The 16,198-nt window shown below is 48.5% G+C and overlaps 1 protein-coding gene across 1 annotated transcript in view; it reads left to right on the top strand.

Moving 5' to 3' along the window:
• Positions 1–5,098: 5,098 nt before the first annotated feature.
• The window catches only part of LAMTOR3 (late endosomal/lysosomal adaptor, MAPK and MTOR activator 3), a 103,474-nt gene continuing 92,374 nt past the window's right edge, over positions 5,099–16,198 (top strand). The window contains exon 1 of the mRNA XM_069230232.1: positions 5,099–5,321. The gene's annotated coding sequence lies outside the window, so the exon portion shown is untranslated. The remainder of the gene's footprint in view (positions 5,322–16,198) is intronic.

Here is a 16,198-nt window from a genome sequence, read left to right on the forward strand (position 1 = left end):
ACGAATTTAACGCACAGGTTGCGGCGGTGATTTGAGGGCATCAACAGGGCAATTTTGAAAGCGCTAAGGTCAAATCTGCAGCCCGGGCTGCAGTGGTGATTCTCTCCAGCAGGCAAAAGCGCGCTTTAGAAAAAGCGCTTCACAGGCACAAAAGAGCGCTCCTCAAGGCGCTACTCAGCCGAGGTAGCATCCCACGTGCTGAGGAGAGTTTTCAGAGGTCAGGGGCCACAGTACCCTGCCTCTGGAGACAACTGATGAAAAAGGGGGGCGCAGGGCTGGAGAACCCAGCAGCAGGTCAGCACAACAAGGGGGTGCAAGCAGTGGCAGTTCCTCCTTGTGACAAAGCAGGTCACAGGTCAGCACATCAGCAGCAGTCCAAGGTGGTCCTGGTGAGTCCTTTCAACAGCGTCCTGTGCAGCTCAGGTAAGGTTCCTGGAGTTCCCAGACGGTCCAAAGTGATGTCAAATGATGTCTAAATTGTGGGGGAAATTCCCCTGTACTTATACTAAGTTTTCAGTGTGATTTACAATGGGGAGTAGAGGGGTTCCAACCAGTTCCAACTGGTTCTGGGAGTGCCCTTTCTCTCCTCCAGCACAGGCTCCAAACATCAGTGGGGGGTAAACAACCCAATTATGTGAGGCCAGGGCACAGCCTTTACAAATGCAGGTGTGCCCTGCCTCTCCCTTCTCTCAGCCCAGGAAGGCTTTACAATATGTAGATGCACTTCTGTGACACCTCCACCCTCCCTGTATTCAGGCTGTCTGAAAGGTATGCACAAAACCCCAACTGTCAGTCTGCCCAGACGTGGATTGGAGGCAAGCTGCAAAACACCAAAGTCATAAGCACAGATAAATGTGGACTTTCTATAAATGGCATTTCTGTGATAGTAATAACAAATACACCTACACCAGTAAGCAGCATTTCTCACCACTATCACAACCATACCAAACATGCCTATGTAACCCCTCATAAATCAGACAATACCCCTTACACATAAGGCAGGGCATTTCCAATGCAATCCTATGAGAAGGCAGCACTCACAGCAGTGAGACACCAAGTTAGGCTGTTTGTCACTACCAGGACAGGCCACGCAACATGGCACATGTCCTCCCTTCTACACACATGGCACCCTGCCCATAGGGCTAGCTAGGGCGTACCTTAGGGGTGACTTACAATATAGTAAAAGTGGAGTTCTGGGCCTGGCAAGTAAATTTAGATGCCGGGTCCCTGTGGCAGAAAACTGCGCACACAGGCTCTGCGCTAGCAGGCCTTAGATAGGTTTGACAGGCTACTTCAGTGGGTGGCGCAAGCAGCGCTGTAGGCCCACTAGTAGCATTTAATTTACAGGCCCTGGGTATAGGGATACCACTTTACAAGTGATTTAGAGGCAAATTAAATATGCCAATTAGGTATAATCCAATCAAACCAATTTTGTAAGGAAGAGCACATGCACTTTATCACTGGTTAGCAGTGAAAAAGTGCTCAGAGTCAAAACGTCAGCCAACAAAGGTCAGAAAAATGAGGAGGCAAAAAGCAAAAAAGTCTGGGGAATGACCCTGTAAAAGGGCCAGGTCCAACACAATCCCACTCTGTGACGAAGTTGGGACGGCTGCCTTCCCTCACTGCCTGACCTAAGGTCAGCCCGTGAGAGAAGGCAGCCGTCCCAACCCTCCTGGGACCTCCGAGCTGAAGGTAAGTGTGTGTGTGTTTTTTAAATGAATATTTGGTGCATGCATGTATGTCTGAATGTTGATGAGTGTTGTGAATGGATGTGCGTGCGTAAGTGAATGAATGCGTGTCAGAGTGCTTCCCGCCCGCCCCCCTCCCTCCTAAAATTACCAGCCGCCACTGGAATGCACAGTGGGGTGAGGGACTAGGAACCATGTCATAGGATGGGTGCCGGTAAACTCTTCTACGAGCTGAGTTTTTGCTGAACTCTGCCCTCCAAGCAGAGTGCAGAGCTGCAAAACTCTGCTGGAGGAGTGGAGTTTACTGCACAATCGCCACTAGCACAGTCAACAGCTATTTTTTCATATTAAGGCAAAAGTCTGGACTTCTTGCACAAGTTTTTAAGCTGAATACATCAGCCTTAGAACGGACTCTAAATCTAACTCCAACAGAAAAAAACTTTGGTTTAGCTATTCACACTTATTCTCTATACTTCCAATCTCAAGACAGAAGTAGAACTGAATTTTGTCCACAAATATTAACTGATGACTACCAGTTTTAAAAACTAGCTGACTGGGACAGTGAGGGAGACAGTCTAGAACTATGTTTTAGCCAGCGTACAAACACAGAGGTTTACAGACACTGGCCCTCATTACGAGTGTGGCGGTCTAAGGCCACCACATTCGCGGTGGCCGTCTTACTGCTGTGGACCCGGCTGTAAAGACCGCCGCATTACGAGTCTAGCAGTTTGGCCGAAGCCACACCACCACAAAGGCACCAGTACTGCCACCTCCGCCCCGGCGGGAGCCGTAAGACCGCAGGCGGTATTACGACTCGGCAAACTGCCAGGCTTCCCATGGTGGTCACCCCGCCACAAAAACCCTGGCAGTAAAGCACCCGGCGACAGGAATTCCCATTCCTGTCGCCAGCACATGCACCCACACACGTCCACACACCTGTAAACACCCCCCACCCATCTACACACATGCAGACACCCCCCACCCATCCACACACTTGCAGACACACACCCCCACCCATCCACAAACTTGTAGACACACACTACCACACCTGCAGACACCTCCCCCAACTGCAGGCATACATCCAGACACCCCCACTCGCTCACACACAGACAAGCATCCCCACTCATCAACACACCTTCATACACACACCCAACTCAACACACCTTCACACACGCACCCCCACTCAACACACTGCCTGACACGCACCCCCACTCGCTCGCACGCAGACACGCACCCCCACTCGTCAACACACCTTCATACATGCACCCCCACTCAACGCACCCCAACACCCCTCTCCCCTCTGCTTTCATTCAGACACACACACCCTTCATGCACGCACACATACATACACACACGCACTCACACACCCGTACCGCTACACATACACGCACACCCCACAAACAAGCACACAACCCCCCACCCCCCTCCCCCTTTCGTACAATCCACCTACCTGTCTGGGCGAGGTGGTCATCCGGGAGGGGATGGGTGTCGGCGTTTCCACCGCCAGCGCCACACTGCCGTGCAGGAACCACTGTCCCCTATTACGTCTCGTAATATGGCATGCAGAGTCCTTTTGGTGAGCCGGGTCTGGCAGTGGAACCGGCTCTCACCCGCCATTGGTCAGGCCGATGGTGGCCGGATTAGCCTGTAATGGAGGGCTCCAAGGCTATATTATCTGCAAAATTCTTGTGAAAGAGTGATGGTGGAAGAGATACATTCTGGATTTCAGAAACCGGAAGTGATATTGTTTTATGTTTCTTTGATGGGCATACTTCTGAGATGCTGCAGATGTAATGTAGTAGTAATCGTAGTGTTAGTCGGATGAATCTGATTATGTACTTCAAGGAATGGAGCTAGCTGGTGCCTCAGAGGTGTTTCTGTGCATGTACCTCAGGGGTAATATATATTCACAATGGTTGACTAGAAATGTCTTTAAGCATACAACATCAACCTATATGGTTCTCTAAGGGTGCCCCTATACTTGCATGCATCCTGAAAGCACTGATTTAGTACCTCAAAATGCACCTGGGATATCTCTGAGTATTTACGCTAGTAGCACTACTGTATTGAGGCCAGGAGAACAGCTGATGCTGCAAGGAAGATATTTTGATATACTTGAAGAGAACATGGGTTTTACTGGTGTACCACTAAACTATGTGGTAATAGTAACAGCTGCTATTAGGAAAGGTAGAAGTGCAGTAAGTTCTATATTTAAAAAAAACTGATATTAATTATTTTTGTAATATACGACCCCACAGGAACATCCAAAGGCAGCAATGTATTCATATCAGAGGTAAGACCATGCACACTGGTTCTAAAGGGTCTCACTTGTTTGCCATACAGGATGTACCTTACTGTAGGGAGACCACCTCGCCCCATGCCACCACTGACAGTTCCAGTCCTGGACTTTTTTTGTATCAGCGTAATGCATTCTAGTGGTTGGGATCCTAGTTTGCTTTAACTGAACCAATCAGTGACACACGTGATAACAATCATTTATAGGTGAAAAGTTCAGGACTAGCAGATTAGCCTAAAGGCCCACTTAACATTAAGGTAACTTGGAGCACATATCTTAGAGTTGGAAGTATTAATATTTGACATGGAGGGGCCCTTGAATTTCTCAAAGGGTAATTCCAAGGTTGCTAATGAATTTACATTGAAAGCTCCGATCTTGTTTCTTCTGTATATAGAGCTATAATGGAGCCACTTGCATGCTTTTACCCCCTCATAAGGGTTTGCCACCATTTTTCGAAAGAATATCAGACATTTGTTTATGATTTTCTATTCTAGAACAGCCAAGAACCGGTAGGTGAAAATGAACAGGTGTACAATTTTTCAGGATTATTTTCTCACATGGCAATTATCCCTTTACTCGAATGCTAATACTGACATTATTTATATAGCTGTTGTATACTTGTAACCGCTGTTTTCGCTTGTTTCAGAAAGGAAAAAATACCAGATTTCACTACTTTTCCCAATATTTTTCCTGTCTTCCACTTTAAACTAGAGACCAAATAGAAAAAAAAGGCCAGTGGTAACTCTGTCCTTACTGGAAATACGTGTTCATTTGGAGAGCGTATGCTATTGTCGTATTAGTATTAAGTTTCACCGAGATGGCTCGGATCAAATAATCATTCTGGCCGACCAGGGGAAGGAGACCACAGCTCCCAGCGTGCCCTGAATTGAGGTCCTTCACGCACAACTACACTATATAGCAAAGAAGAGTCAGTAAGTCTATACTTTTCGAGAAAAAAAACCCACACTTTTATATTTTCCGACAGCAAAAATGGCAGAATAGGTACTGACTAGTAAAAACACACACACACACATTTTAAAACGGCGGCTCTCGTATGGTTGTGCCACAGCTTCCGGTGCAGTTTCTTCCGGGTCGGGTGGGTCATCTTTTCCGGGGTGGATCCTTTACTTCAGAGTGATAGTTGTATTGTATGAGGAAGTACGGCTGCCAAAACACTCCTTGTACCGCCCCTTAAAATGTCATGAGTGCATGACATTTTGGATTGCATCTCTCTGCCTTCGCTTATTAAAGTCAGAGTTTCTCATATAGCAAACTTGATTAATATCGGAAGAAGGCTTAGAACGCCAGTTTTTAAATCGACTTCTGGGAGCCGGCAGGTAAGGCACTATTCCGGAACCTGCCGCCTTGTTCGGGAGGGCTGATTTCTGTGCTAAGAGTAAGGAAAGGATGAAGTAATTGCTAACCGTGTATTCGTTTTTGGGCTTATTTCAAATGAATTCGCTAGAGTTTTTTTCATTAGTTTTGATGCGACGGCATTGGAGTCGAACGAAATTATATTTCTTTTTTGTTACTATGCACTAGTTGTCTTCTGTTTTTCTTGCATTACAAAAGACCAGATTATTTGCAGCTCATGAATAAAAAACCGAAATACAAAGACATAGAATAGCAGTTGCCCTTAAGAGCTGTAGTCTGTTTTGGAAGGAAAGAGCTGAGTGCCAGTGTGTGCGTCCGCAGAACATCCTCCAGGTCTGGAACATGTGACTGCACGGGCACATGACCAAAGAAAATGCATCTTCTTTCATAATTTCCGCAGTTCTTTTTCCTAGCCTTCCTGCAGAGCGGCGAGCTCATGTAAATTAATTTGTCCGCGCTAGAAAATACGTCACATTTCTGGCAAAGTCACACTTCTACCTTTGAGAGAGCTGTTAAAATAGAGATAAATACACTTGAACGCCAATTCTTCGCGTTGTCAAAATCACGGTATTGTTTCTTTTTTAAGTCGAGTCCGACATTGTAGCTTGCTGGAATAACTGTTGTTGACTGTTTTTTACACATGTATAGAGTGGGCTTTGGCTCCCCTCAGCCCCCAAAAAGAGTCGTATTCTCATCTGATGGTACTGGCTCTTTGGCATATCATTCCATCTCCGAAGGAGTGCTTTTATTACAATACACAAAGCTAGCTCTTTTGCCCCATCCTAGTCTACTGACTCCCATCCATCTCTTTTTCGTCCCCCTCCAACTATTTCACCCCACCCAGCCCCACCACCATCCTTCCATTATTTGCTTCTCTTCCTTTTTGGTTCCTCCCCTTCCACTCTTGAATCTCCTTGTGCCCCAGTCCGATCTTTGGTTCGCTCATTCCATTAAGTCCATTTTGCATTGGATTCTTTTCACATCCGAATATCTTCCAAAATGTAAATTCAGTGTTAGAGAATCAGCAAGACCAAAGGGAAACCGATATAACGACCAAATAGAAATCCGGAAAATACACAGTAGGCTAGTGAAATGAGCGTAGGGCGGACCAAGAGTCAGTCACTTATCCAGTTCTAATTGACGTGCCACCGATTTCAAATCTGCCAGTCACCTGTCCAGGTCTAACTCACCTTTACGATTGGTATTCCAAAGCAAATGCATCTCGCCCACATCCCACGGCAGAGTTTCCTTTTGTCATGGTTCGAGAATGTCACGAACTGCAGAGGCGTGATAAAGTGTTTCATATGATTATTTTATTGTGGCAGAGGTTAGTCTTGAAGGAAGTGCTTAGCCCCACTAGTTCTTAAATTTGAGCATTTGGTTAGCCGCAGATAGTTGATGAAGTATTCTTTCAGTGTCTGTCCACTGAGAAATGTGCAGTTAAAGTCTGTTTCATTGTCTTGCATTGGTTTTAGTTTCTGTTTTAGCGCAATTCTTAATACTAGTTTTCGTTCAGTCCTTTTATTATTATTTTGTATATGTTTATTTTCAAAGTATTAACAGCAATACAGAACTTCAAGCAGATCAACATACAATACAGCACAGTTGTCAAGATCCTGCACAGTCACACGTGCCCCCTCCACCCCCCCCCGGCCCATACTTTCCCCCATACTGGGTTTCCTACAAGTATCAGTTCCCAACAATAGTTTCTCGGAGAGGGGCCTACTGGTCATTTGGTCTTATCCAAGGCAGTATCAGCGCCCAGCTCGGAGACTGGAGCCATCAATTCTTTCAACATTCCGACCCACTCAAAACCGTCTTCCTCCACCTTATCTGTCCGGTCCTCCTTCATCCGACGCTCTTCAGCCCGGGCCCACTTGCCTGCATCCCTACTCCACTGCTCATATGTGGGCCCTCCAAGCGTCATCCATCTGACAGCAGTTCTTCGACTGGCAAGCACTAGACTCAGCAATGCAAATGTATAATACACCTTACGCCCGCTTGGGCATGGTATTGGGTGTAGCAAACAGTGGCGGACCGTAAGATCTATATGTACATCCGTCACCTCTCATAGTCTGCTTGTAACCATACTTCAATATGTCGTCAGTCCCATGCACCCCCAGGCCATATGTAGGAAGTCCACCTCAGCTGCCATACGCAGGGGGCAAGCGATTCACTTAGTTCTATATATACACCATGCAACCTTTCCGGCGAGATATAAACTATGGAAGTGTGCTGATTACAGGAGACTCCCTGAACTAATGCACAAGCCTTCGTCCAGTCCCTGTTCGTCAGCGGCTGCTCCAGGTCACTATTCAAGTCCGCGTTACCACCATCAAGGCACCAGGTCTATCTCGCCTAATACTCCATATAATCAGGAGAGCAGCCCTCGAGTGGAGCTCACATCCATAAGCCCCTTAAGCGTGAGTGATGTTACTGAGGTCCGTGGAAAGCCATTCTAGATATAACTGGACATGTTGGTAATGTTGGCAAATTGTGAAAACTGACTGGGGCCCACCCCAAACTCCTCCATGAACATAATGCACCTCTCCTCCAGGTACACGTTTCCTAAAGTCTCGCAACCGCACAGAGTCCATGCTGACTGTGACCGGGTCAGCCCGATCGGAGGCACGGCACCGGCAGAGCAAGTGTTGTTGCGTTCCCATGTTGCCATGGGAACGCGTTCACCACGAGGACGGCATTCGGAGGTTGCCTCGACAACCACCAATGACGGGGCCAAAGCGGATTGGCCGGCGGGAGGTCAAAGACCGTGGATTCCCCAGGAGGCGGGGGCGAACGAGGAGACGGCGACGGAGAAAACGGCGACGGAGGAAATGGCGAAAGAGGAGGCGGCGAACGAGGCGGAAGGTGCTGCGGACGAAAACGGAGGAACGACGAGCGAGGAGAAAGGCGGCGGCAACGGCGGGGGAGGAGAGCCACGCAATCCGAAGGACAACCCCGCGGTCCAGGAACTTGTGACGACGACGCCAGGGGAAGCGGAGTGGCGCCGGAGCCCGAGGGGACCAGAGAGCAACGAGGGGACCACCATAGAGCCAGCCACGGCCCCGGAGGGTCGTGGCTCTGGAAGGTACGGTCCTTGTGGACGAGCAGAGGGGCACCTTAAAGGGGAACGAGCTGGGGAAGGGAGGGAGGCAGGGTGAGGGGAGGACAGGGAGGGAGTCAGAGGGCACCAAAAGGAGCACGTAACGAGCACGACCAAAAGTAAACACATTTAGGAGATAAGGAAACAAAGACACAGCCCACCGTCCTCACTGGCGCACCCCCCTTCCCGAACCCATTCCCCAGTATTACAGCTAAGCGAAGGACGTATGTAACGGCTGTCATCCCACTCACCATCGATATTTATCCTTTTCTTTCCCCTATATGCAACCCGGGAGCCTGTGAGGAGATGTCAAACACCACGTAAAAGGAGAAGAGGGAGAGAAACACGTTAGGAAAACGAACTTCACTCAATGAAGAACTAATCCTCAACTCACTGTACCGAACCATATACATCACTTATTCGAAAAACAACAAATAAATACTTACCTGAACAACCCCAGCTGCCTCTACTGAGTGTCTGTTCTGTTTGGCGCTGCTACACTGACATTGATATAACATGCTTCACCTGCAAGAGTGGCTTATACCACCAAAGATGCGGTTGCATAGAGAACAGGGGTCGGCCCAGTACAGTTTTGATCACCAACTCCCATGTCTGCCTCACTATGTATGGGTAATCTTTATTCAACCCAGCCCCCTCCATAAGCCAGAAGTGCAGCTTATCTGCACCTTTCAGGCCCGCCACTAACCTCTTCTCTGTGTTAGATCCACCCGTACACCATTGTGCAGCGTGCTGTAGATGTGTCGTCATATAGTACAATTCCGTTTCTGGTAAGCCTAACCCTCCCTCCTCCATGACCAAATTAAGGAGCCAGCGACCCATTCGGCTAAGCTTTCTAACCCAGATAAAGGGGATCAAGAGGCTGTCCAATTATTTTAAACATCAAGCTGCCTATGCGTCCTGCTTGTCCTGCAGGATGTAAAGGCAGTGGGGCAGCGACAAGAGCTTGGCAAACATCCACACTGTTGGCAACTGACAATGTTAATTTGTTCCAAAATGCCACAGAGGCCTGGAAGGACTCATCCCATGTTTACCCACACTGATTTTCGATCTTAAGCATCGCCTTTATGCCCAGATACTGCATGCTGTCTAACCTTCACCTCAAACCAATGTCTGGAAGGGGGTTTGTGATATTCCTGGCTCACCCCGCAACAAGGAATATTAAGGACTTAACCACATTGGCCTTGAGGCCAGACAACCTCCCGAAGGAAAGGCAGCGCATCCAGTAGGAGTGGACCCGCGCTTGCCAGTCTCTGAAGGTATACAAGGGCATCATTGGCATACAGGAATACTATATGCTCTCTGTCTCCCATATGTATCCCCATTCCCTGCAGTGTTGTCTGCAGATATGCAGCCAGCGGCTCTGTGGCCACTGCACACAGGGGAGGGGACAGAGGCAACCCTGTCTAGTCCCATTCTATATGTTCGGACTATCGGAGACAAACTTCTCGGACCAGACCCTGGCCAAGGTCCCAGAGTATAAAACATCTATCCATTTTAGGGGGTTCGCACCAAATCCCAAATGCGACAAGACCGCCCAGAGGATGTCCCAGTAAACCGTATCAAACGCCTTCTCTATGTTGAGTGCTCCTAACACCATTTCTGTCCACAAATCCTACCCGGAGTGCATCACATGTGTGAGCCAACGGATGTTTAAGAAGGTGCTTTTCTGTGGAATAAACCTGCATTGATCTTCATGTACTAGCTGCCCAAAGACCAATCTCTTGACCAGTATCTTTGAAAGGATTTTCACATCCACATTACTCATGGATAACAGGTGGTATGAACCTAGCTGCTCTGGTGTGAGAATGTAGCCTCTTTCTAGCATTGTTACCCCCACTTTTGGCCTGTTTGTGAGTATATGTCATTGTGTTTTCTACTGTCTCACTGGGATCCTGCTAGCCAGGGCCCCAGTGCTCATAGTGAAAACCCTATTTGTCAGTGTGTTTTGCCTGTCTCTCTGGGATCCTGCTAGCCAGGACCCCAGTGCTCAGTTTGTGGCCTAAATGTGTATGCCTGTGTAGTGCCTAACTGTGTCACTGAGACTCTGCTAACCAGACCCTCAGTGCTTATGCTCTCTCTGCCTTTAAAATTGTCACTATAGGCTAGTGACCACTTTTACCAATTTCAATTGGCACACTGAAACACCCTTATAATTCCCTAATATATGGTACCCAGGGTATTGGGGTTCCAGGAGATCCCTATGGGCTGCAGCATTTCTTTTGCCACTCATAGGGAGCTCAGACAAACCTTTACACAGGACTGCCACTGCAGCCTGAGTGAAATAACACACACGTTATTTCACAGCAATTTTCACTGCACTTAAGTAACTTATAAGTCACCTTATGTCTAACCTTCACTTGCTGAAGGTTAGGTGCAAAGTTACTAAGTGTGAGGGCACCCTTGCACTAGCAAAGGTGCCCCCACATAGTTCAGGGCCATTTCCCCGGACTTTGAGTGCGGGGACACCATTACATGCGTGCACTACATATAGGTCAATACCTATACATAGCTTCAGAATGGTAACTCCGAACATGGCAATGTAACATGTCTAAGATCATGGAATTGCTCCCCCATGCCAAATCTGGTATTGGGGAGCCAATTCGATGCATCCCCGGGGCTCCACTATGGACCCCGGGCACTGCCAAACCTGCTCTCTGGGGCTTTCTCTGCAGCTACCGCTGCTGCCACCCCACAGACAGGGTTCTGCCCTCCTGGGGTCTGGGCAGCCCAGTCCCAGGAAGGCAGAAAAAAGAATTTCCCCTGAGAGCGGGTGTTACACCCTCTCCCTTTGGAAGTAGGTGTTAAAGGCTGGGGAGGGGTAGCCTCTCCCAGCCTATGGAAATGCTTTGAAGGGCACAGATGGTGCCCTCCTTGCATAAGCCAGTCTACACCGGTTTAGGGAACCCCCAGTCCCTGCTCTGGCACGAAACTGGACAAAGGAAAGGGGAGTTACCACTCCCCTGTCCATCACCACCCCAGGGGTGGTGCCCAGAGCTCCTCCAGTGTGTCCCAGACCTCTGCCATCTTCTTTCCAGAGATGTGAGGGCACTCTGGAGGGCTCTGAGTGGCCAGTGCCAGCAGGTGACGTCAGAGACCCCTCCTGATAGGTGCTTACCTGACTAGGTGGCCAATCCTCCTCTGAGGGCTATTTAGGGTTTCTCCAGTGGGATTTTCCTCAGATAACAACTTGTAAGAATTCCCCAGAGTTCCTCTGCACCTCTCTTTTCGACTTCTGCCAAGGATCGACCTCTGACTGCTCCAGGACACCTGCAAAACTGCAACAAAGTAGCAAGAAGACTACCAGCGACATTGTAGCGCCTAATCCTGACGGCTTTCTCAACTGTTTCCTGGTGGTGCATGCTTTGGGGGCTGCCTGCCTTCATCCTGCACTAGAAGCCACGAAGAAATCTCCTGTGGGTCGACTTAATCTTCCCCCTGCTTCAGCAGGCACCAAACTTCAGCGTCACTGGTACTCTGGGACCCCTCTCATTCTGACGAGCGTGGCCCCTGGAACACAGGTTGTGGACCCAAGTGACCCAGACTATCCAGTGGTCCAACTGTCCAAATTTGGAGGAGATAGGTCCTTGCCTTCCCTCTCCAGACAGTAATCCTGTGAACTGTAGCTACAATGGCTTCTGTGCACATGGCCATGAAATCCTCCATGCACAGCCAGTCCTAGGTCCCCAGCACTTGGCCCTGCGATGCTCAGCTCCCTGAGTTTATCTCTGGTGTCGTGGGACCCTCTTTTGCAGTATTGAGACGACCGCCGTGTTCAGACTTCTTGAATCCATGTTCAAGGACTTCTGCAGGTGCTTCCTGCTTGTGCGTGGGCCCTCTACGTTGCTGAGGGCCCCCTCTGTCTCCTCTCCCAAGTGGCAACATCCTGGTCCTTCCTGGGCCCGGGCAGCACCCTTTTTCTTCAACCGCGACTCTTGTAGCTAGCAAGGCTTGTTTGCAGTACTTCGCCAAGGAAACAACTCAGCATCCTCCAGCACTCCGTGGGACATCTTCTGCACGAAGGAGAAGTTCCTAGCACCTTGTTGTTGCAGAATCTTCAGCTTCTTCCATCCGGAGGCAGATATTTTGCACCTTCATCCAGGGTTTAGTGGGCTCCTGCCCCCCTGGACACTTTCGCGACTCTTGAACTTGGTCCCCTTCCTTTGCCGGTCCTCAGGTCCAGGAATCCATCTTCAGTGCTTTGCAGTCTGTTGTGGTCTTTGCAAAATACTTTATCACGACTTTAGTGTGTTTCTGGGGAAATAGTAGTACTTTACTCCTACTTTCCAGGGTCTTGGGGTGGGGTATCTTGGACATCCTTAGTGTTTTCTTACACTCCAGCGACCCTCTACACACTACACTAGCCTAGGGGTCCATTTGTGGTTTGCATTCCACTTTCTTAGTATATGGTTTGTGTTGCCCCAGGCCTATTGTATTCTACAGTCTTTGCACTACTTTCTGACTGTTTTACTTGCCTGATTTGGTTTGTGTGTATATTTGTGTATTTTACTTACCTCTTATGGGAGTATATCCTCTGAGATATTTTTGGCACATTGTCACTGAAATAAAGTACCTTTTATTTTTGGTAACTGAGTATTGTCTTTCTTATGATATAGTACCTATATGATATAAGTGGTATTGCATGAGCTTTGTATGTCTCTTAGTTCAGCCTAAGCTGCTCTGCTATAGCTACCTCTATCAGCCTAAGCTGCTAGAACACTACTACTCTACTAATAAGGGAAACCTGGACCTGGCAGAAGGTGTAAGTACCATTGGTACCCACTATAAGCCAGGCCAGCCACCTACATCTGGGTCCTGATCTGGCTTAAGGACATGACTGTGGAAGCCTCCTTCATGGTCTGAGGGAGCACGCTCCTCACCCTGCCTCATTCAAAACCTCTACCAGCTTCTCAGCCTGCACATCAGTGTAAGCAACATAAACTTCTATGGGGAACCCATCAGGACCCAGGACTTTCTGTCTTGGCATGGCCTCTATCACTTTCCTGTATCTCCTCTGTTAGTAATGGGGTCTCTAGTTGGCACTGGTGTGCACCGTGTCTAAGTAGGTGCTCTTACTCTAGTCAGGGTAAGGGAACAACACAGCTAAGATAACCCCTGCTCACCCCCTTGGTAGCTTGGCATGAGCAGTCAGGCTTATCTCAGAGGCAATGTGTAAAGTGTTTTTGCACACACACAATAATACAGTGAAAACTCCACACCATTTGAGAGAAATAGCCAATATTTATCTGAGTAAAACAAGGCCAAAATGACAAAAATCCAACATACACAAGTAAATATACAGGTTTTCAAAGATTAGCGTATTATAACGCTTAGAAATGCAGTAGCACCAACTGCGGCTATCATGGCATTTTGAAGGAGTCGCTTCCAACAGTCCGACGCTACTCGCAAGGGAGTGTGGGACAGTCAGTCACACTGACCCCGGGTACAGTACTTTGGAAAACGATGTGGGGAAAAAAGAGGTTGCGCGGAGTTGGAGAGGTGAGGCGTTGCTGGAGCCGTGTGGCATCTCTTTGTTATTGCTACTTGGGATTTGAAGCGTCACTTCATTACTGCAAGGCAGGGGAGGTGAGGTGTCGGTTCCTTATGGTTGTAGGGACGGTAAGGTGGCATCGGTAGTGAAAATGTGAGGCGTTGACTTTGCGGTGTTGTGATCACACCATAGGGCCATACCCTGAGTCTGGATTCAGGTGTTACGGACCTCGGTGACACAGCACTTGGAAATCACGCTGCGGCAGAACTTTGAAGCTGTTGCGGCAGTGTCGGGCCTGTGCTGCAGGTTGGGGTAGTTGCACTCAGTGGAGACCAAGGCTCCGGTGCAGGCAGCAGCGTGGAGTCCGAGATTGGTGCCGGTTCTGGAGTCACTCTGGAGTCAATGTATTTAGTTTCTTCTTGGTTGCACCAGAGCTCACTTCCAAGGGCCCAGGAACTAGATTTGGCACCACTTGGCAAGTCAGGACTCTCAGCAGGAGGGTCCAGGTGCTGGATTGTGAAGTCTTTGGTGGCCCAGCAAAGCAACAGACCGAGTGGCAGTCCCTCCCACAGCATCCAGTTCTTCTTCCTGGCAGAATGTCCTTAGTCTAGAAGGGTTCTAAGTGTGTGGTGTCAGAGGTCGAGTACTTATACCCATTTCTGTCTTTGAAGTAGGCAAACTTCAAAGAGAAGCCTTTGTAGTGCACAAGACCGTGCCTTTCCCTGCCATGGCCCTAGACACACTCCAGGGGTTGGAGACTGCTTTGTGTAAGGACAGGCACAGCCTTATTCAGGTGTAAGTGTCAGCTCCTCCCACCACTCTACCTCAGGAAGACCCGTCAGCCTGGTGATGAGCCATTAGGCTATGCAGGGCACAGATCAGCTCCCTTTGTGTGACTGTCTAGAGTGAAAGCACAAACAGCCCAACTGTCATCTTGACCCAGACATGTATTCCACAGACAGGCAGAGGCCCAGAATGGTTAAGCAAGACAATAGTAACTTTCTAAAAGAGGCATTTCCAAAACTAAAATTAAAAAACAGCTTCACCAAAAGATGTATTTTTAAAATGTGATTTGAGAGATCACAAACTTCATATCTCTATCTGCTCCCAATGGGAAATTACACTTAAAAGGTATTTCAAGGCAATCCCCATGTTACTCTATGAAAGAGACAGGTCTTGCAATAATGAAAAACGAATTTAGCAGTATTTCACTATCAGGACATGTAAAACACACCAGTACATATCCTACCTTTTTAAATACACCACACCCTGCCCATGGGGCTGCCTTGGGCCTACCCTAGGGGTGACTTACATGTAGTAAAAGGGAAGGTTTGGGCCTGGAAAGTGGGTGTACATGCCAGGTTAAAATGATGGAAGGCCTGAGACTTGTTTGCAGGGCTACTCATATGGGTGGCACAATCGGCGCTACAGGCCCACTAGTACCATTTGAATTACAGGCCCTCGGCACACCTGGTGCACTATACTAGGCGCTTACTAGTAAATCAGATATGCCAGTCATGGAGAGGCCAGTCACCAATGCCTTTTAGACAGTGATCATATGCACTTCAACACTGGTTAGCCGTGATAAATTGCCCAGAGACCTAAAACCAACAAAAACACGTTCGAAAAAATAGGAAGAAGAAGGCAGGCAAAGAACTTGGGGATAACCCTATAAAAAAGGCCAGGTGCAAAATCCTCATTGATCAGCGCCAGGGCCTCCCATTGTGAAGCCCCCAGTTTTGGCAAGTCCAGTCCCGCCAGAAACTCCTGTGCCTCAAGGGCAGCACTGCCTGATGTTGTTGATGTAGTTGTGCCAAATACTGTTGGGCCTCCATTTTACTTGCAGCTTGTGTCGAGATGAACCTGCCATCTTACAACTTTAGAGACCTAATCAAAGTGGCCAGCCTTTCCCTAAAGAGAAGCCAGGCCAAGTGGCAGTGGGGTTGTCCACCCCACCCAAGCAACAGTTGCCTGTATTCCTTCAGCAAAAAAATATCTAAGCTGCCCCAAGTTTCCCCTGCCTCCTGCTTAGCATCCATTATCTAACCCTGCAAAAAGGGCTCCCCCCTGTTCCTCTCTCTGAAGACAAGCCAGTGTATCTTCCTGAGCCCATAACTCTGCTCCTAGCTGATGCCATACACCTTAGAAAGATACGACCCCCTTTCCCCCCCCCCCCCCCATCCCACCATAGAACATCCTTAAGGGCAACCCGAAAAGTAATCCTTTTA

The sequence above is a fragment of the Pleurodeles waltl genome, chromosome 1_1 (genome assembly GCF_031143425.1).
Source record: "Pleurodeles waltl isolate 20211129_DDA chromosome 1_1, aPleWal1.hap1.20221129, whole genome shotgun sequence".
Taxonomy (NCBI): domain Eukaryota; kingdom Metazoa; phylum Chordata; class Amphibia; order Caudata; family Salamandridae; genus Pleurodeles; species Pleurodeles waltl.